Raw genomic sequence first — 21,782 nt, forward strand, 5'->3', positions numbered from 1 at the left:
ATTACATTATTTACGAAGACGGTTTAATAAGAACTTGTTTGAAGATGAAAACTTGATATGACCAGTTTGACTATCATAGCATTTTGGTGTATGACCAAGACCACATGAACATTTATATACATTCAACATAAAATCATTTTTTTACAAAGGGGTTACCATATATCATGACTTGGAGGCTACTCGAAGATAAGGGTTAATGTTGGGACAATGGTGTTGTAATTGTGTGTGGTCGAAATTTAGTATAATTAGATTATTTACGAAGACGGTTTAATAAGAACTTGTTTGAAGATGAAAACATTGTAATCAATTGAACAGTTGCACAGGCTAACAGTTCTTGAAATGAAGCTTTGTCCATGGAATTCACGTTTAAATTAAGAAACCGATAGAGAGTATGTGGAATTTATTAATAGTGTTTTTTTGTGAAACATTGGCAAGCGGGGGGGGGCAATAAACTAGAGCTCAATCAAACAATTGCTATGAAAATAACGATAGAGCAGAGAAAAGCTCGCCTCGTCTCTTCGTTGGGAAAGAAGGTTGCAGAGAAGAGAAAAGAGTATCGCCTACTAGACTACAGAGTCGGTTTTGAACTCTGCCAAGTCAGGATTGTGTATACCCGTCAGCTCTTGCCAAGATACCCCAACAGTACTCTATCCTAAGACGTACTTGGCTCTTATACAGGTAGAGAATTGCATCGGAAGAATATGCTTCGGTTCAGGACCCTATTTGTTATTCGCCAAAACTGATAAGAAAAAAGCTGCTGTTTAGCTGGTATGGATTTGACGGATTGGGCATACAACCATCACGTTCTTTTTTTACTCTTTTACAGTAGTTGTTGGTAGTCTAAAGGCGGAATTAATCTCAGTGTATTTAAGGGTGGAACGATAAAAGTGTCGCCCTAAACAAAACAACATTACAGCTTTGTTTTAAATCTTTTATTAAGAAACTTGATTATGTAGTAGAGCTGACAGTTATTTAATGTCGCCGTATTTAGCCTCGATACGGGTTCGGAACTTGGAAGATGCCTTTTCCACAAGCGCCGGCGGAATCTCGGCGCATAATCGGCGGATGACGGCGTTCAGGCTAGCTTTCGTGTTGTAGGAGGTCATGTTTGTGATGTTATCGATGTATGACTTAGCTAAGTAGTTCAGCTGGTTCAGGTGGGTGGATGAGGGAGCCTGTGAAAGAAGGGTACAAAGTCGTAGCAACTCTTCTGAAGCCAAGCTTGTGCCTCTTTGTACTTGTGGACCAGCGCCGAGTCCTGTTGCCACACCTGGGGTCTGCCAGCGGCCAACTGATTGCACCATGGGGTCACTACACACTTCGGCAGATCCAGGTACACTTTGGTGTTAACTTTGAAATCGGCTTGATGTGAGGTGGCATAATCTGCCCCTTACTTGAAAACAAAAGACAATAACCGTGGCCAGAAACACTTGTCATCACCCTCGGAATGTCCATGTCATTTGTGGCAATCTATCGATGCATTGTGAGAGTGCTTGCAATGGTTCTGTTGTAATAACTTGGATCTATAGAGAGCATGAGTTGTACAGTGTCGCACATCCGATCTCACTCGTTGAACATTGTGTCACTTTCAGACATGATAGAAGGCTCATATCGCTCTTCAGATTGGACACAATTGGCTTACTAGGAGATGGTCTGCAACAACAAAAAAGAAAACCAGTTTTCTCTCAACGGAAATAGAATCCTGTCTTTTCTTGCGCGATAATTGTACCGTTCCACCCTGTATTTCGCTGAAAGCAGTCGTAATATGAGTTTCTGTGCAATGGCAGTGGCACATTCTGTGGAATTTCTTGGGAGATATAAAGCTGTCTATCCTGACAATTAACCATTTACTCAGGTCTGATACTATAGAGGACACGTTTATTGTAAATATTGGGCGCAGGGGAATATCTGATAAAAATTCCAGGAAACTATCTCAATCAACCATAGAGTATCGATATACTGTATGATGGAGAGAACAATTTGAGGACTTACTACATTTTGTTTTTATTTTAACTGATACAGCCGAGTTGTCGGAAGATCCCAGTTGGGAAAGAACTGTCGCTAGTGTGTACGAATGTGTGCGCAAGATGACTAGGCTTGTCTGAAATATTTCTTTGCGACTTGCCTCCATCGTCTAAGGGCACGGGTCTGCGCGTACGTACTTGGACTCCGTTTCGCGGTGTAGCCGGCTTGTAAACCCTGTGAAGTTTTTGGCTCTTTGTTTTATAGGGATGTCTAGTATTTCGTCAGCTTATTGCTATTACATAGACTTTTGGGATTTGAAACTCTTTTCATTGTTGAAAATACTCTGGAAACTATGGTAATTTTGTAACCAGAAGGAAAGAAAGAGTATAAGCTATAAGAGCCGTTGTATTTCAGTTTTCGTCAGGATCGTTTCGCGATGCAGTCACAACAATACAAGTTTAAGTTTGAATGCCCAGAGGCCGCTCATTTATCACTTAAACGTTTCGTTTTACCATTCGTTTATAAACATAAAATATTAAATTAGGAAGATGATTCTCAGCGTGCAATGACTATAAAGGTTGATATGCCGTTAAAAAAACACAACTCATTATTATTATGCTATTGCTTCGGTTGCCACTCGAGATGATTTATACTTTAATTTAGTTTGTCTTTTTTTTTTAAGTATTCCGTTCCTTTTTCCCAGTTTATTTTAAAAAGGAGTAAATATTTTATTTATTTATTGCAGTATCGTCTGCTTATATGATTATTAATGCGCGCAAATTATTATAAACATATACATTTGTTGAGAGGAAGGAATTTTAATCCATAGAAAGTATGGCTACAAATAGGTCTAAAACTCTCATTCTATTAAATAAGTATACGTTACGAATTTAAAACTAACGCATAATACTAGAGTTTCACTACCCCCAAATCCCTTTAAAAACTCAAAGTGTACAAGTATTTTTATGATCTGAACAGCTGGTTTGCTTAAAAAGGAATCGAAATATATTGTAGCAGATTTTATTCTGTAATCGAATTAATTTCTGATTTGGATTAAAAATATATATCTAGACCAGTGCATTGATTCTTATCAAAATTGGTTAATATTAAGTAAAACAAATCAGGTATATATCTCAAGAAGTGTTAAGAAAAACGTATTAATGCAGAATTTATATTAATTAAAACAACCTGGTTTAATTATTTTTAATTGAAGGTGTCCAATTAAACTAATTAAAACAACTTGATTTATTTTTTTTAAGTTGGAAGTGTCATATTAAATTAATTAAAACAACTTGATTTAATTATTTTTATTGGAAGTGGCCAATTAAATTAATTAAAACAACTTGATTTAATTATTTTAAGTTGGATGTTTCCAATTAAATTAATTAAAGCAACTTGATTTAATTATTTTAAATTAGAAGTTTCCAATCAAAATAATTAAAACAACTTGATTTAATTATTTTAAGTTGGAAGTGTCCAATTAAATTAAGTAAAACAACTTGATTTAATTATTTAAAATTGGAAGTATCCAATTAAATTAATTAAAACAACTTGATTTAATTATTTTAAATTGGAAGTTTCCAATTGAAATAATTAAAACAACTTGATTTAATTATTTTTAATTGGAAGTTTCTAATTGAGATAATTAAAACAACTTGATTTAATTATATTTAATTGGAAGTTTCTAATTGAGATAATTAAAACAACTTGATTTAATTATTTTTAATTGGAAGTTTCCAATTGAGATAATTAAAACAACTTGATTTAATTATTTTTAATTGCAAGTTTCCAATTGAGATAATTAAAACAACTTGATTTAATTATTTTAAATTGGAAGTTTCCAATTGAGATAATTAAAACAACTTGATTTAATTATTTTTGATTGGAAGTTTCCAATTGAGATAATTAAAACAACTTGATTTAAATTTTTTTAATTGGAAGTTTCTAATTGAGATAATTAAAACAACTTGATTTAATTATTTTTAATTGGAAGTTTCCAATTGAGACAATTAAAACAACTTGGTTTAATTATTTTTAATTGGAAGTTTCCAATTGAAATAATTAAAACAACTTGATTTAAATTTTTTTAATTGGAAGTTTCTAATTGAGATAATTAAAACAACTTGGTTAAATTATTTTTAATTGGAATTTCTAATTGAGATAATTAAAACAACTTGGTTTAATTATTTTTAATTGGAAGTTTCTAATTGAGATAATTAAAACAACTTGATTTAATTATTTTTAATTGGAAGTTTCTAATTGAGATAATTAAAACAACTTGATTTAATTATTTTTAATTGGAAGTTTCTAATTGAAATAATTAAAACAACCTGGTTTAATTATTTTTAATTGGAAGTTTCCAATTAGCTGATTGTTTCTATTTAATGAGCTAACAATTTGCGCTCGGGTCGAAGACAGGAAAACACAGAGATGTACTATGCTTAATATTGCTATAATTTTTTTTTTTAGTGTATTGATATCCATATTAAAATCTCTGTTTCTATTTATTTAAAAAGAAAGTACAACTTTGTTATATATAGGTCGTGGAATTGCATTTATCTACAAAAAGATCTAGCTAATTTTCATATTCTTTGAAACATTAATTTTAATTAATTCCCTTTTAGTTGTTTCGTTATTTACGGGATGATCATATTTAGTCAACTATTACGCGTAATTATAGTCATGCAGATATGCTAGATGATTTATACTTGCGTAAGATTTGCGTAAAAAGCTTATAGTAAGCACAAACCTCATTTTATATATATTTTTGTATGCGTATATACATTTGTTTATAAAATTTTGCTTGCCCAATTCCTCTGTAAATTTTTGGCTTACAGACATAAAACTTAATATATAGGGTATTCGAACAAATACGAAACTTTATATTTGGGTTTTAGCCCGGGAAAATCCGTAAAAAACTGTGAAAATTTAAGAAATGGAATTTGCAAGAACGACGGCATTACGCATATGCATGCGTAACGTAATATATACTGGTTCATGTTTAAATTTTAAGCCTTACAGCTAACACGTCTTCATAGCTCAGACATTAATGTCAAAGTAAAAAGTAAATCGTAAACTAAAAGTTTTGGTTTCGATTCTCGGTGGTAGCACAGGAGTCATTTTTAAAAAAAAAACATCATCACTATATATCGGGTTCAATATAATATAATAATAAATGCAATATCTGCATTAATCGAAATAATATACTTAAGCGTATTTTTACGACCGGGCAATGCCGGGCAACCTGCTAGTAAATGTATATTAATCAACCTACCTTTTTGAGCGAATCCATGTTGAATATTCGAGGTATTTTTTTTTTTTTGTAAATAACTGAATACTAACAAGACAAATATATATTGTATATTTGCTCGTGCGACCTATTTAACATGTTTAATGTGGGTAATAATTGGGTTGGAGTGGAGCAATAGCAGGGGCCAGACACATTATATGAAATGGTGTTTTCGTCGATTGACTCTGGACCTCTGCATACATTTACAATAACTTTACGTCACGTCGTGCAAGCATGAGATATAAGGTAAATATTAACCGGTTAATTAGATGTATGTTTGTACGCTATATTTGTTAATCCTGTTTCATCTGGGGACTCTTTTAGTTATAGCGGAGGTGCTGAATAATTATTGGTAAAAGAGCCTGGCCACCGGAGACCACCAGAGATGCGTTTCGCTCTTATATTATAACGGCTGTCCGGCACGTGACATCTGTGTGAGGACGATCAGTAATGAAATATCAACAAGAAAACTGTAAATCTTTTATTTGTTCTCGATATCGATTGCCTATGTCTCTTTATGTATCTTCCCATCGCAATATTAAAATTTTAAGGAGACACATTTATTCGGCAGCATGTAATTATATGATAGAATGAACGAAATGATATTTCTATTTATTCAATTTTTATTATGTTTTGGTATCTTGTTTCTTATAATCAGTTATTTATTTTGCGCATTACATTACATTAGTATTTTTCTTTGTCACGATCACCCCAAACAAAACATATTGCCACAGACGTAAGGGCTACTATTTGAAATTGTGTCTAGTAAGGGGCTCAGAGAAGTTGAGTAAGGAAGTTGTTTGTTTATATTACATTTACACTTCTGCACGGTAATACAGTCTAGGTAGTAGAAAACCGGGAAGGGATTTCAATATCCAGCAGTCTAATACGAGAAACTATTAGAGTAGAAGACATTCCGACATCAAGGAACTTTAACATTATAAATGTAGCCCTTTGTTGTTCTAATCGAAAAAAAAACCTGGACTCGATTCTCAGCGACACTCTCCGTTCTAACCAGGTCCCATCCGGTTCTCGAGAACTCAACGGCTCGACTCTCTCAAACATCTTAACTCCCGGTCTTATATTATCTCATTTATGTAAATTAATGTGCAATCGAACCTGCTGATTCGTCGACTTCTCGTCTCCCATCGCGCGTGTTTCGAGTTCGCACATGAAGCCCACCTCCGTGACTGCAGTCACACTCAATTTTCACTACACGCCCCCCCCCTGATCTCATGATCATAAACTGGGTAGGGAAGTAGTGTCGGTCTTTGCTAGACACAGCTAGCGCTCAACACTCCGCTAGACACACCTAGCGCTCACTACTCCGCTAGACACAGCTAGCACTCACTATTCCGCTAGACACACCTAGCGCTCACTACTCCGCTAGACACAGCTAGCGGTCACTAATCCGCTAGTCGTAGCTAGCCCTCACTTCTCTCCGACAAAGACAGATACTACTTAGAAAAAGTGGGGCAACACGGCTAGCCACAGAAATTAATTTTTAAATTTCTCATTTAAAAACGACTTTACATACAAGTCGACTAAATCGAATTGTAATTCTTTTTAACAACGACTACTTTTTCTTCAAAAACAAAATCGACTTGAATTGTACTCTCACCAAAATAACTATCGTTCAAAAACGACGCCTTTTTTCTCCTTTTCAGCACAACACGATTTCATGTTAATTCCGTATTTAAAAATAACTTTCAAATACATACAGGTCGTCCGAACCGCATTTTTAGTTCTTTTAATAGCGACGACTGTTTCAAACAATAAAATCCGACTAAAAACGTTTAAGAACGACTTTTTCTTTTCAACATAGCAGGATTTCATTTTAAATTCCTCGCTGAAAAACAACGATGACTTTTTTCAAACAATAAAATCCGACTCGAATTGTACTCGAGTAAAATATTTTTCGTTTAAAAACGATAACGTTTTTCTTTTCAACACCACAGGATTTCACTCTAAATTCCTCGTTGAAAAACGACGACTTTAATACACACAGGTGGTCCGAATCGAATCTTTAAGTTCTGTTAACAGTGACGACTTTTAAAAAAAAAAACAAATATAAGCTAATTTCATTCCAAATTCCACGTATAAGAACGACAACTTTAATATGAACAAGTAGACTGAACTGCATTCCAACACGTTCATTTGACGACGATAGTTAAAGAAATACAACGAATCCCACTGGGATTAACAAACAAAAAGACAAAAAAAAGTCCGACTCACTTTATATCTTCAACATTCGCAGTTTGACACGACTCATTCAATTCTCTCTTCGACAACCTTTGGAATTTTCAACGCGACTTTTAATTTTTCAGGTTTGACGCGAATCATCTCAAATTTTCCATCTCATCTCGGCCGCATTGGTTCCATATTTAACGCCGAAATAGCTTCTAATCGAAAAAAAAAAACCTGGACTGGATTCTCAGCGATACTCTCCGCTCTAACCAGGTTCCATCGGGTTCTCGAAAACTCAACGGCTCGACTCTCTCAAACATCTTAACCCCCGGCCTTTTATTATCTCATTTATGCAAATTAATGCGCAATCGAACCTGCTGATTCGTCGCCTTCTCGTCTCCCATCGCTCGCACATGCAGCCCACCTCCGTGACTGTAGTCATACTCAATTTTCACTACAGTTGTTTATCGGGTTAAACGGGAAGTGCTAAGAGTTTCATCAGCGCACACTACATTAAAGTACTTGTATTACAGACATTGGGATGTTACATTGTAGCAGTCGAGACAGGGGCAGGAACTTGGCCTATAATGCGGGTCCTATTAAATTTGAGATTCTATGGATATTTAATAGGGAGGAACTAGTGACAGATATTCCAGAACAAATGTGGCTATATTACTTCCATGCATAGGTGAATTGTGACTTTATATAGGGTGTTTTCTGATGTGAATACTTTTCTAGCACTTTACAGGGAGTCCACCTGGTTTGCATCAGTTTTACAAACGTCCTCAATGTAACTCTTCAAATCCATGTGGATGTTAGGCCGATAAATTTGAAAAATGGGCTCTCGGATAAGATGTTATTTGTCATGGCACTCAGTAGTTAAAAGTTTTTATTTTATTTTATCTGTAGTTGTTAAAGGAAAGAAGCTTAGTCTTAGTAGAATGTAATGCCATCATCCACGTACAGCCTGTGTTACACTATGGAGTGAAGGCCTTTTTCTAAGGTTTCTGTCATTCCCTTGGGTATGAGCACGGGTTTTCCTCATGTATACTATAGAGCGTAGTATCATCAGCAAATATATATATATCTTAGACACAATTTTTTAAGGGAGGTTATTAATGTATACCAGAAATAAAACGGTGCAAGTATCAACCACTGGACGACATCTACATTTATATCATGTTGTTTAGACGTACGGCTACAGGGAATAACCTGCGTTCCTCTCTTGTCTAGGAGAAATCTAATTATGTTGAGTATTCACCCATAAATGCCATCCGATTTAATCTTTGTAAGAAGCCATTTATCTCAGACCTTATCCAAAAAATTAGATATGTAATATACAGCTCTAGGTTCACCCGTCTCACCCAGTGCCTGCTATATACGTTCAGAAATAATGGTTTAATTTTCTGCAGTTAAAAAGGGCTTGGCTAAATCCATATCGTGTGTTAGAAATAAGCTTAGAATTTATAAGATGGCGATCTAGTGCTTGACCTATTGAGAACACAACGATTTTAGCGAAGAGAAGCAAGAGACTGATTGGGCTATAATTGAGAAGGTCAGTATTCTCGCCAATATTCTTGAGTATTAGTAAAACAAAAACAAGTTTTAGCTATCATAAACCATCGGCTTGAATTTGTTGACTCGTTGGGACAGGACCTGAGGAAGCTCAGGGTAGAATATCTTTATTATGTCAGGAATGAGATCAGCCCCACACGCTTGGTAATGTCAAGATTTTTTTTGGATATAACGTACATGAGAAAAGGTGATTTTCAGTTCTACGGGTATGGTTTCTGTCTGCAAAGAGAAATGTGTGATGATCTAAGGTGAGGGTTGGAGGAAAACCACCGGACAAGTAGGTCACCTTCCTTGGCTACCCTGCAAACGACTTATTGGTTGTTTGTCTGTATGAAAATCATTGAATGTGTATTATTTTTCATATTATTATAAATTTTCTAGAAATCAGGAAGTCATATTTTCTGTTGCTCAAAACATTTCCTAGTAACTTCGGAATACTTTCTCTTAGCTTGGCTAGTTCACTCTTGCATTTATTTCTAGCTTCTGAAATCTGTTGACTATTTGTGCTTAACCTGTAGTGGATGAATCGTTGGAATGTATACTGCCTTTACGCAATGTCAGCTGCACAAGTTGGAGTGAACTATTTAGGAGGGCAGGGTTTACTATACTACTTTTGTATAAGAATACGAGCTTCAATTTCTGCTTGTCACAATTCAGTTGTCTCATAGGCACACTGTTTAGCAGGCAAAGATACTGGTGTTATGTAGGAGGTCGAACATAAGAAAGTATTTGTTAGTTATTAATCTGTCGATCTATCTATTTATCTATGTGTATTATCGATATCTATCTATTTATCTATGTGTATATCGATATCTCTCGATCTAGTTATCTATCTATTTCTGTATCTATCCATCTCGATTTATCTATTTATCTATCTATATAACTGGAGAGATAGACAAGAGATGGATATGAAGAATGCAAATAAATAATGTCAAAATATAACACCATTAGAACATAAATAGACTGCAGCAACATAACTTAGGTTCAAACAGTGAAGAATCACCAACGATAGACATTTAGTGACACGTGTACACATCAGAATGAACCCTTCGTCCCAAGTACATATATCGACATATGGTGCTATTGTACACATGACACAACAGTCCCCTTTATGGTTCATTATATAACACTGGTCTATGATGTATTTGTGATGTACTCTCCAATGACTTCTTAATCATCCACTTTTAATTATCTTGTAGTTTGAGCAACGGCTTCTTGGCTTGGGGGTCGAAAACGTAAGACGATACCAACCAATATAACAATGTGATTGACGCTCCGAAGTCAACTATGGACATTTGTTACACAATCCTTTGCAAAGAATAGGTCTAGAAGTGTGGGACTGTCTGGGTTTGGGAATGCGATACAGAGGAGCTAGGTGTCCTGCTACCGGCTGCATTTATGTAATACGTAAAACGATGCAAACTACTACTGTTTACATCAAATCCCCAACTATATGAACTTAGGTATTATTATCTCAAGAGAGTGCCGCATCAGCATTGTTTAATTAAATAAAGGTTGTTCAATACAATACAATGTCGATATATCCATTGTTTGTATAGCTATGTTACAGATGTGACCTTCTTTCTTAAATGATTTTTCATTAATTGAGATACTACTTAGGAACAACATTTATTTTATAGTTGAGAAAAGTCGTTAGATATTGGTATATATATGTTAAGTTGGAATTGACTTTTAAATGCGGCTTATACATATTTTGAATGCAAGATGTAAGTGATAACAAGAAATGTCTTTTTTCATTTCATTTTATGTATCTACATATTTTTTAATGTAAATACTAGGGGAAAGACATCTTATCCCAGGCGTAAAATACCCTTTAATATTATATTTTATTCCGTCCATATTTCGTATATATTATTACAGAGTCTAGATTTCAAAATTACGTAAGTGCACTTAACTAGAATCGAAACCGAAACTGTAAGATTCAAAGCTGGTGGCGTTACCACTGTGACACGCATATAAACTGATTAAAATTAAAAATTAATTAAGATGAATGTTTAACGATTCTTTCAATTTTGACCCATTATTGACCCTTTGAGAACAGTTTTAACCAGCTAAAGACTCATAAAAGAACGGTCCGGAAAAATCCAATCATTTGAGGCTCTTAGCACTGCTTTGCGACTTTTAGTTTCGGAGAAAATTAAGTTTGAAAATATGGAGACAGACAGTCAGGCAGACAGACAGAAATATCGCCGTTTATATATTAGATTTTCAGAACTTACATCGACAGTGCTAGTGTTAGGGTTAGGGTTAGTACCTAGGTAGTCATCGTTGAAAATATATATAGAAATCTTGCTACACAGAATTTTCCGCGTTAATTGAAAGTCTGTTTCTTATGTTTTCTGTATATGTAAGATTGTTAGACGTTTCTGTGTTATTCGATTAACATATACGTCGTAGTTGCATCTGTTTTTGCCTGTATATACACCTAGATCCGTATTAACAAGTCGATACAATATTATATACAATAATATGAAACTATGTATTTGTGTTTTGTTTTATGCATATATGTGTGCGAAAGTGTATTTGTGTGTTTTCCAAGTACGAACGAGCCAGCGCACAACTACTACTTTTGTGTATGTGAGAAATAATTGTTCACCTCTTACATTTCTCTAGGTTTTGAATGTTTTCAATTTTTATCTTGATTTAGTTCGTAATGTACTATATGATATTGAAACATATAAAATGTGCTCTTTCATTCATTCTAAACACTTCTCATTTATAAATTCTGTATTTGAATAAAGTTATCAAAAAATCTTTGTTTTGAAATTATAAGGTGTTATGGCATTACATAAAATAAGCATATACCTTTCTTCATATGCCTTATTCCCCTATGGCACAGTGGCAGTAGAAGAAAAAACATATGAGGAGAGTGATAGAGAAAGTAAGAGATACATATATAGCGATACAGATTTTGAAAAAAAACATATATATATATATATATATATATATATATATATTAAGAGGTATATTTAGTAATAAAAACAAGGGAAAAAGTGCTCAATACGTTGGTAGAGCTAAATATGTTTTTATCATTTCAACCTCGGAAGTATTTGTTTAAATAACTAAAAAAATTGCTTATATAGACGAGATAAACAAATAATTAAATTGTCCGAGGACATACTTGTTTGTAACGTTATTTGATGACATATTTTAATAATAAAAGAAAGTGGGGTGAAAATATTGGTTTTATTAGTGCTCCAGAGGTCTCCTTATCTAGATTAGTAATATAATACACCTAGGCATTTCAGTGAAAATATTATTACATACTTACGTGTAAAATACAAAACTACAACCACAAACACGCGCGCACACACACACACACACACACACACACACACATATATATATATATGGAGAAATTAAAAACGAACAAACCAACATTATTTACGTTTATCAACATTTCGTCTTTATTTCAAGACTTCCTCAGAATGAGTTATTTAAAAAATCTTGATTAACATATAGTCTTGGTTTGCCCTGTTTTCATCTCTGAATCAAATTATACAATTATTGCCGTAATTTTCACAATATATATATATATTTATATATATATATATATATATATATATATATATATAAATTTCAAGATGGCGTACCATGGAAAAACTTTCAACTTTCCGATTTTTTCAATCATGCCCATATTCTTTTATTCTCTTTTTAAGTTGATAGGTTTTTTTTCTTCTGATTAGTAAAGGGCGGAATTAATTTTTAAAAATGGCACAATTATTACATGAATCAGTCTGCGCTACGAAACAAGTGCAGTTAAAACTTGTGCATTTCAACCTACTTAAGGAGATAAACAGTAAGATAATAAACATTTTGAAATTTTGAAATAGAATACTCGCGGGGGTACGTTGCCTAGGTGTGGTGAAGTGTGTGTGTGGGGGGGGGTAAATAAAAAATGGAAAATAAAAAATAAGCGAACGATGTTAATACTTCTTTAAAATATCGGAAAAACAATAACGAACAAAAACCACGAACGTGATGGGAAAATACATAAATAGCAAAACAGAAGAAAGAATAGCATAAATAACCCTGTTTGAATATTTAACCTTTAAAAATCGAAAAAATATACCTGATATCTCGACTCGAAGGGCAATCTTAAGACAACGGCACTTTTACTATACTGACTTGCCTATGACCGCATCAGCGAAATCGGATCTTTTTTTAAATTTAAACTAATTCAAGAAAGAACTCTTTTGCGCATGCGTGTATGGCTAAATTGTCATGAAGGACCGATTATTTGCTACTCCTCCCTGTAGAAAAGTACCCAGATAAGGGTGAGGGAATTAATATTTTTAGCCAATTTTTCGATATTTGTCTCCCGAAGGACCGAGCTTATAAATTATACCAATTTCCTGAAAATCCGTCACTACTGTTAAAAGTTTTTGCGAGACATACATACATACATACATACATACATACATATACACATTTAAACATATTTTTGTCCTTTATATTATAGAAGATGGTCTGTAGCTACATCGGACTTTATAAATTGAAGGACTGGTATAAATAAAAGGTGATATAATTAAACTAGCACAACCTCTTAACCGGCGTTGGCCGGTGGAAGCATGCCTCTCACTGCGTAAAAAATACTAACGAGTGTTGTTGTTGTTGTTGTTGTTGTTGTTGCTTAACTCTCAGACTCCTCATATTCAGAATGGATTTCGGAATATACACCCCATTTTGTTAGTAGGGGTGGAGTAGTAACAAAATTTTCCCGAAATGTATTGCATGGTGACTGCATTGTCGTTTTTCTCGTGCCGCAAATACCATACAAAACCACAAAAACAACAAAACCTTTAACCATACAATGACATATACTCTGAAACATAGCCTGGCGGGCAGGTTATGTTCGAGGGTATCTTTCATTGTATGGTTCAGGGCCTTGTTCAGGGTATGGTATTTTTGTTGGCAAAACTCGAAGTAAAGCGGCAAAATACTCTTGAAGCCTCAGTCACTTAGAAGGAACTAAATTCCTGTAGTCGCATGCACGTTCAAAAAGTTACCGGTTTAATTAAGCTTAGAAAATAAACAGTATAAACAGAACCGATTCTTTAAACAATAAACCATTCTTATGTATTTTAAACAATATATACAGAATATTGTTTCTATTATAAACAATCTTAATAGAACACTTTCGAGATTAAAACAATAGAAATATTGTTCGCAGACAATTATCAATAGATATACCAATAAGGGAAATAAATCGGAGGGATTTAGGCACAAACAATTTATTATGTTTAGTGACCTAAATTTGTGTGGGGATATAAACAAAAGTTATTATTAGTTATAAGTTGTAAAAGTACGCAAAAACATTTATCAATATATATTCCCAAGGGAAAATGGAATTATGTTGAAACAGTAAAAAAAAATGTAATTTCGATTATGATCTATTTGCGTTCAAAAAATATTACAAAACATGTAATGGCAATTAATACCCGAGCGAGCCGTATTAAAGAAAAGGTTAAAAAAAACTGAAGACGCCCCCGGTAAGAAAAATGTAACTAACCGAGTGTACCCGTGTGATCGGCCAGAAAACATTCTTAGAAAAAAAAGTAGTAGCGACAGTATGCAGGATCGAACGTGTAACGCTTTAAGGAAAAGAATTGTGTTCAAAAAAAAAAGGAAGGGTTTTAGTCTAGTGTTCTACTACAAACTGACGACGTTAGCGCTCTTGAAATAACGCCTTTAAAGATAAGATGTTTAAGCGTGCAAATTTTCTCGAAATAGGGATTTACTTATAGTGACTCTTTCAGTCGACACCGATAAATGGCTTAATGTAAACACAAGTCTTACTACTTATAAATTAGACCAGCAGTCCATGTTATTTGTTCAATGTTTTAAAAATTATGTGTTAATATTCTCGAAATATTTATAAACTTCAATTGATTCGTTCGATTGACACCGGTAAATGTAAACATAAGTGTATCTACTTAGAAAGTAAACCATCAGTGTATTGTAAATGATCAATGTTTTTAAAATCAAAATTAAAATTAAATTATACGACAAAACGCATGTTATCATTTATAGCTACATACTTTTCAAGAATACTAATTATTTATTTAGCGTAGAAAGAATAATTTTAGCCAGTTTTTACTTTAACAAAAAAGAAAGGTTTATATAGTTGTTAGTAAAGGATCAAGAAATTTAACATTTGAGACAGTTTAAAGGGTTTCAAATCACATGATAACCGGGTCTCGAATGCAGTAAAAGTGTAATAAGATATTTTGGAATTAGGTTAATACGCGTATAAAGAAAGAATGTTTGTCAAGTATAAGATAAAAAAATAAAAGAAGGTCTATGTAGCAATCAGGAAAGAGCCTGTGTCAATGAATAGTAATCGATGTGTTTATGCGTTTGTAATCGGGGTATTTTATTTAGAATGAGAGCCATATTTTTTATCGCTAGAGCGTTCTTTTTTAAATTATGATTGCCATTGTGGAATGGAGGAATAGTTTGTTCGCAACCGATGAGATTTGATTGAATTGGAGGAGGGAGGGATTATTTTTGGAATCGGGGGAAGGAAAGGTTTTGTTATGTGTGTAAATGTGTGAGCCAAAAAATAACGGTGCTATTCTACATATGACCCAAACGCAGAATATGTACCAGTGTGGAGTCGGAGCGGTAGGAGTAATTTTTATTTAGAGGGAAAAATAGCAGTTGCTTCCATTGTTGATAATTGCGACAGTGATGATGTCTTTTCTAGGATGTAATCTAGGATTTTAATCTAGCGAATAAATGTGAGTAAGGTTTCGTTCAAAAGTTACATAATTTTGCTAAACTTTCGACACAGGGCAACATATTCTCACGAAGTCGGTATCATTTTAAAGCTCGCCATCTCGGACGATAAATATAGAAAAATTGACCAAAAACATTGATTTCTTTACCCTTCACTGAACAGATTTCTACAAGTAGGAGTTGATTTTTTGCGAGACATTTTTGCAAATCGTCGTATTGGTTCGATTGACTTTTCCTAATTTTAATATTCCTAACTTTCGGTCGCGTCATTGAGTAGAGGTAAGACGTACGATTTTCTTTCACTTTCTTTTCCGCCTTCGCGTCACGGGTTCGAACCTGACTGCCTAATACCACTTTATTTTGCTCAACACACACGTCCAAACACCCGGCAAACGCCGGGCACCCAGGCTAGTACTAAATAATCGCTACCGGTAATAGAACGAAAGGAGTAGGTGGAAATAACATATAGCAACATGGCTCGTTTCCTACGCATACTAAAACAAATTAAATATATAAGAGAACTACACATCAAAAGCAAAGAAATAGATTTAAAAAAATAGTTATTTCTTAAATTAAAAGAAAACTTAGTCTAAAATACTAAAAAAAGAAATTTGATTATAAATATTATCTTGGTAAAACAAAGATAAGTTTTTTATATGCTAAAGTAATTTTATCACCAATAATTTGATTTTTGAAAAGGATAATGCTGCCGATCGCCGAGATTATTTATTTAAAGAATATTTATCTGACAATTATTTTATGGTAAAAAAAAAGGAATTACAAATCTTATTTTTTTAGGTGATGATTGGTTATTCGTATTATTTGGATTATTCGAACTAATATTCTCATATTGTCATTTTCAACCTCCGGCCTTCTTCAGGTGTATCTTGTCGAACTCGGGAATGTTTCTGTCGAACTCTGGAATTTGGAAGGAATTTCTCACAGAAGCCATTATTTACTTCACGGAAGTAGCATGCTCTCGTTTCGTTAGCCATGACAGGTGAGATGTCCTAAATAATTCGCAAATGTATTTTATATAGACCTGACTGGGGTGTCATCACATATAACTGGAACTAAAACATTTAGCACTTCAGTCGCGTCTCCTACAAATGAAGCTACTGAGAAATATTTAATAAACATGTAATATTAAACGGCTCGAAGAAATGAATTGAATTTGAGCATGCGCAGAAATAAATAAATATATGTTGGCAAGTTGAAATGAACATGCATTTCAACTTGTCGATATATACCTGTACACGTTATTCATCCATCCAAACAAATATTTTATTCGTTGTAAACAATCTTTAGTGTATGATTACCATTTTCTGTTAATTTTAGTGTAAAGTGAATAGTAGTTTGAAAGTCACACACATACATCTATTGTTTTATTTATATAGAATATATATTTTTCTGTATACTCTGATTACATAATATCATATATAACTTGTATCAGTGTGGCGTGATGGAAATTCCATATAATATTATATTTCGGGGATATTTCTCTTCGTCGAACGTTTGTTCAAGTTAAATTCCAACATGCATATGGATGCCGTTTGTAAGCTAAGTTCACTCGACAAAAGTTGGAATGAATATGAAACACCAAATTATTACTTTTGATACTGTAAATGTATTTCGTGAAAAAAATAATAATATCACGAAAGAAAATATTTGGAAGAAAATAAAGCAAAATAGGTTTTTATTGCCAAAAATTACACACGTATTTTCTTTATTATTATTATTATTATGGGATATATGGTATGATTCTCGAAGTCTGTAACCACTAATTAATATACTTGATATATTTATCACATTGACCCACAAAGGCTTGTGGTGTAATTTATACAGTACTTAGTAAATGTAATTGTAAGTGTTTTGACCTCTTCTCCTGATCTGAAATGGAACACATACATCAAATCTGTTGCCAAGGTTGCTGGAAGAAAGGTGGGATCTTTCTACCACTCTAGTAGATAGCTCACTGTTGATGCAATTCTCTATCTATATAAAAGCCAGGTACGTCCAAGGATGGTGTACTATTGCCACATCTGGATAGGAGCTGCTAGAAGCAGCTTATCCTGCCTTGACAGAGTACAAAATAAACTTCGTAACTTAGTGGGGGGTGCCATTTTCTTTTCCCTGCAACCTCTTTCCAACAGAATTGACGTTGCGAGCCTGTCTTTGTTTTATCGTTATTTCCACGGCAGGTGCTCGTCTGAGCCCCAATCTCTAGTCCCTTCTCGCCAATCGTTCTCGAAAAACACCCATATAGCTGAAGCCACTGTCGATAACTTTCCCCACTCTTTAACTGTGCTTAAATCAAAACGTAGATTCCATGAAAAAAGCTTCTTTCTTAGAACTGCACGCCTGTGGAACTCTGTTCCGTTTGTCTGTTTCCTAGCTGACTATAACTTGGTTGTCTTCAAGTCAAACATAAACAAATTATTGATGAACCCTTTAGTAATCCAATCTACCCTTATCCTTGAATGGCCCCAGGGCCTTGATCAGTAGTGTCTCCTATGTAAATAACAGTTACATCTTTTCTGGAAGTTAACTGTTCAGTTCTCAGTGCAGATGGTGCTAAGAATACAATTACGAATTGCTTAAGGCCTCTACCTGGATTTTGCTGATGGAATTAAAGCATGCTACTCTTTGGATGAAATGAAGGGCTCCATTCAAAATTTTAAGCAGAATTATGAGTTCGACAAAAAGATTACCGACTTCAACAAAATATACCTGGAAAGGTTACATCGGTTTAAATTGGGTGCGAGTCACAGTCAAGATTAAAATTGTTTTCTGAATGATCCGATTTATTATATCCTACTAGCGGGGGGGGGCTCCCAGCTTTGTCCGGGAGTTAATATGTTTATTTTGATTTGTCCATATTTTAAATATGATATTTTAACTCGTTCAGATTTCGTATATATGATTATAAAGTCATGATTTCAAAAGAAAAAAAAAAGTATTCGACGTCATCTGCTTGAATCGAAACCCAAACTGTAGCATTCAAAGCTAGTGACGTTACCACTGTACCATCGTGACACACATTCCAACTTATTTCAAATTAAAAATTAAAAATAAATTAAGATAAATGTACACAAATGACGATTTTTTTACAATTTGATCTAGTTTTGACCCTTTCAAAACTATTTTAACCGGCTAAAAACCTATAAATTAACGCCCCCTAGCGCCGCGCTTCGACTTTTAGTTTCGGTGGATATAGAGTTTGAAAATAAGGAGACAGACATATAGCCTTTTATATATTAGATTGCGAGGAGGTGGAGGCTCGGCTTTACCCGGGCGTAAAATAAACTTAAATATGATATTTTATTTTGTCCAGATTTTGTATATATTATAATAGAGTCATGGTTGGTTGGTTGGTTGGTTGTTTTTGTTTTACGGCATATCAACCCTTTTCGGCTTATTTAATGCCGAAGCCAAAGATTTTGAAGAAAAAAATTTTTTAATAGAGTATATTTGTTATTTTCACGTCGGTTTCTATTTAACTCATAGTTGGGACCCTAACAGGTACTACCACTCCGGGTCAGAGTGGACCTGGGAGCAATGGTAATTAAAGGGTGGTTCTACACTCCCCAAAGCCCACAAGCTGGGGCCTCACCACTGGATATAGTTTAAGGTCATATCCAGGACCCCCATTGAGGGACTTTTACCCTCTGCAGGGGGGGGCAGTCAGCATATTATAATGCCCCACCGACAGGGCCTATAGAGTCGTGATTTCAGAAGCAAAAGTATTTGGGTGAAATCAGTTAGAATCAAAACCGAAGCATTCAAAGCTGGTGACGTTACCACGCTACCAACGTGACACGTATATGTCCTGATTCAAAATTAAAATAAACTAAGATAAATGTAAAAAAGTTTTACGATTTTTTTCAATTTGGATCCATTTTTGACCCCTTAGAACAATTTTAACCAGCTAACGACTCATAAAAAACGGTCCGTAAAATATCTAATCATTTGAGGTTCCCAGCGCCGCTCTGCAATTTTTAGATTCGGAAGATTTAGAGTTTAAAATATGGTGACAGACAGACATAAAGTCTATATATTAGATTATGTATTGTTAAGTGGTCAGTTAAAAGTAGAAACGTGGATCGCCAAAATATGTTTTAATTCTTAAAAGCAACAAAATACAAATTACATTCATAATTACTGGCAATGTCTAGAATAGAACTGTTAAATGAAATAATCAGTTACCTCGAACAAATTGTGTAGTCATCTATGCAAAGTTTTATAAAGAATATTTCGCTTAAGTCTTCATATTTGTGTTCAATTAAACGTTCACAGTGAATTGTTTACAATATGCTTAGAGTTTCTCAACCTCTTTAGTCTGTGAAACCATTAAACGTCGCAAAGAACTATGCATAAAAACAACATTTACAGGAACATCGGAGAGTGGGACATTAAGATATTTTATTGAGCAAATTAAGATATTTCACTAAACAGATTAACATATTCGACTAAGCAGTTTAACATGCCTCACTAAGCAGATTAGCATATTCCATTAAGCAGATTAGCATATTCCACTAATAAACCTCTTAAATATTTAGGAAGATAACAGTTTTCTTAATGCATAATATAATTCTGTTTTCATATACAAAATAATCATCACATTTTTCGAAATATTTACATTTCAAAACTCAAAAAAAAAAAAAGAAGAAAGCACAAATTCTGCCCCTGCACCCGCTGAGTAATGAGTAAAAACGAATTTACATAAATGTTGTGCAGGCGATACTAAGCATATTGTATATCACCGTTATATTTCTAACCAGCGACTGACTGCGTCGGCACACACAATGCCGAGTCAAACACAAAATCGAGTACATACAACATCAAGTACACCTAACATCGTCTTACCATCAACGCTTACCCTGTGAATTCCGAGTATGGGAAATTCCCATATGCACAAAACAAAATCATTGAAAAAACAAAAATGTCCTAACTAAGGGTAGGGATAATGAGTAAACGTTGGATAAACTGACGGTTAAAATTATTACGACCTTGCCAGGATTCGAACCTGGAATCTTCTGATCCGTAGTCAGACACGTTATCCATTGTGCCACAATCCCTGTCCATAAGCCGAAAGATGTTACCGCGACTGTATACAGACAGTGCTAAATTCCGTTGATATGGGCAGGTAACTTTTTCGACAAAGTTATGAAATGGTCCCAAAACCCTTATTTCAGGCTTTTTGTCTTACTCCACGTTGTTCGTTACGAACCATATATAGATAAAGAGGATCTAGGGACTCACACCTTTCAGGAAAAAAAGAAGTTTTCAATTCGGATCATCCGTTCGAAAGTTTTATTGGTATATATACACATAAATAAATAAATAAATATTTACAATTTTATTAATAGTATAGTTAAGGGTAGGTTAGATAAAACAGTGTTTATACTACAATATCATAACAATCGTTATCAGAAACGTTTAGTACTATTACTTACATGAAATGAAATTATCGTAACCATATCTAAAGGAGTCTATTGCTAGCATTGGTTTCTCCGATAATTTTCTAGTGAGAATTACTTCTAAAAAGACATAGGGCACCTATGGGTGGAGCCACGGAAAAGTTATCAGCATCCTAAGTAAAAGTGACTCTTGTAGAATGGACTGAATTCGAACTTGGAACATCTAGCTTGTCCGCTTGTGTCGTTAGCCACAAGACCACAGTCACCTCTCACGAAATGAAATAAAAAGTTAAAAGTGCATTAGGTTAGTTTAGCCGTTTTTTGCTGTTGTTTTTGTTGGTCATAATCCAATAATTTCGTATGAATTAGATAATTATTGTTGGCATTATTCGACATATTTCTAGTTAGAATTCTAGAAAGACATCTGGTCCCTACAGTAAGAACTACGTAATCGTTGGCAACACTGCCGTAATTAAAGTGTTTCTGTCAAACTGGGTTCGGACTTTTCACATACGTGTTGTTAACCACTTAGCCACCAGCAGCTTCCTCCCACTTTTATTTTTTTGCGGAACACGGTGACCAAT

The 21,782-nt window shown here is 34.1% G+C and overlaps 1 protein-coding gene across 2 annotated transcripts in view; it reads right to left on the minus strand.

Annotated features, from left to right (window-relative positions):
• Positions 1–21,782, minus strand: part of LOC145246704 (uncharacterized) — a 79,882-nt gene that overhangs the window by 57,469 nt on the left and 631 nt on the right. The gene's annotated exons all lie outside the window — the stretch shown is intronic.

This window comes from Euprymna scolopes, chromosome 24 (assembly GCF_053919585.1).
Source record: "Euprymna scolopes isolate OS-2025 chromosome 24, ASM5391958v1, whole genome shotgun sequence".
NCBI lineage: Eukaryota > Metazoa > Mollusca > Cephalopoda > Sepiida > Sepiolidae > Euprymna > Euprymna scolopes.